We start from the raw sequence: 1,758 nt of genomic DNA, 5'->3' as shown, positions 1-1,758 counted from the left end.
ATTTTAAAACTAGTGGGCATTGCTGGGGATTTAGCTTAGTGGTTCTGGCACCTGCCTCACAAGTGCAAAAGCTCAAGTTTGATCTCCGGGATCCCCGCCGACAAAAAACAAAAAAACAAAAACAAATAAAAAACAACTAATGGGCACTGTTTCCAAATAATAAGACTGTTTGTTCCAAAGCTCACTACGTTCATGAGTCTTCCTCTCTTGACCCAGGTGTTCTATTTTGCACATTCTGTAAGATGATGAACATTTTCTCAGTGAACACAATCAAGCAATGTAAGCTCCTTACTTTATGATTTTGACCTAAGGGAGGTGTTCTGCAAAAATTTCATCCAGGGGAAGCCATCATAAAAGTGACAAGAAGCACGTGCCACCTGAGCCCACTTGACTGTCGCCTTCTTGACACATTCTCATTTACATTTTCACCATTACTCACCCAGTTCTCATTCTGCAAGATGCCTGCTCTCTTTCTACAGCAGCAGGGACTGTTTTCCTCCTGAGTAGAAATCAGTTCCATCTCAAAATTAAAGTATAAATATATATTTATATATTATATATTTACATTAGGTTCTTGTGTACAGAAACATTTAAAAGATAATATAATTTATGTATTTCAAAATTACTACCAAACATAATATAAATTGTATATCATGGTAATGTGATCATTTCTCTTGAGAAAGAATGAAATGAAAATCATAAGTAAGCAAAGTGAAGGTCCTTAAATTAGTCATGATTACTCTTGCAATAAAAATGCCTAAAGCAAATTGGTAAATTGTGTAAAGTATTTATGCTTTGCTATCAGTCCTACATTATCATCTGAACTTCTATTATGTCTACATAATCTACAGCAAAAACATATATGCGTATGAAAGTCCAAAATACTTAACATTTTGTCAGGGTGTTGAATATTTTATATAAACATGTCCTGCTATAATTATTTACAATTCCTGTGATTCATGCTTTAAATTAATTTATTTTTAATATATTTTATATTCTATTTATCTTATATGTTCAGGCCAAATAAATATTGGTGTAATCAGTGTTTCTTTCTTTCCTTAATTTTCAATATAACCAAAATTCCCAGAGATATTTTTAGTACAGAAACTCTTCCCTATAATTCACATTCATCAAGCTACAGGTGTTCTTTTATTTTCCTGTTGACTAAACTGCCACAACTTATCACTTCCTTCTGGGAGATGATTTCAACAGAGATATTTTGAATGACAATGGAGAGGTGTTTTTTCTTTTCATTTTTTTTGTACCTGGGTTTGAATTTAGGACCTTGAGCTTTTAAGGCTGGTGGCACCATCACTGAAGTAAATCCCAAGCCCACAATGGTGAGTCTTAAAAAGATAAAAGTTGAGCTACCATACAAATCCTAGAATCCCAGTTAAATTAATTAACTTTCCCCCTGCCTTAGAGCAAAATATCTAACATTGCAACTTAAAGAAAGAGAGGTGTTTTGGCTCACTGTTTCAGTGGGTTCCACTCACAATTACCTGTCTCCAAGGTAAAAGGGGCATGGTGAAAGCATCTTTGGCAAAAAGTGGATCACATCATTGTGGTCATAAAACAGAGAGAAAAGGGAGGATCTAGGAATAATCATATACCTTTTTTGGTCATGCTTACAGTGAACCCTCCCTTCCACCCAGACCTTACCTTTGAACATGAGATTTGGGGGACACTTTAGATCTAAATCATAACACAAAATATGCTCAAGAGAATAAAGTAAAGAAATGGAAATACCTGCCTTAC

Source organism: Fukomys damarensis, unplaced genomic scaffold (assembly GCF_012274545.1).
Source record: "Fukomys damarensis isolate Sample0158 unplaced genomic scaffold, DMR_v1.0_HiC HiC_scaffold_37, whole genome shotgun sequence".
NCBI classification, from domain to species: Eukaryota; Metazoa; Chordata; class Mammalia; order Rodentia; family Bathyergidae; genus Fukomys; species Fukomys damarensis.
This window is presented reverse-complemented; position numbering follows the sequence as displayed.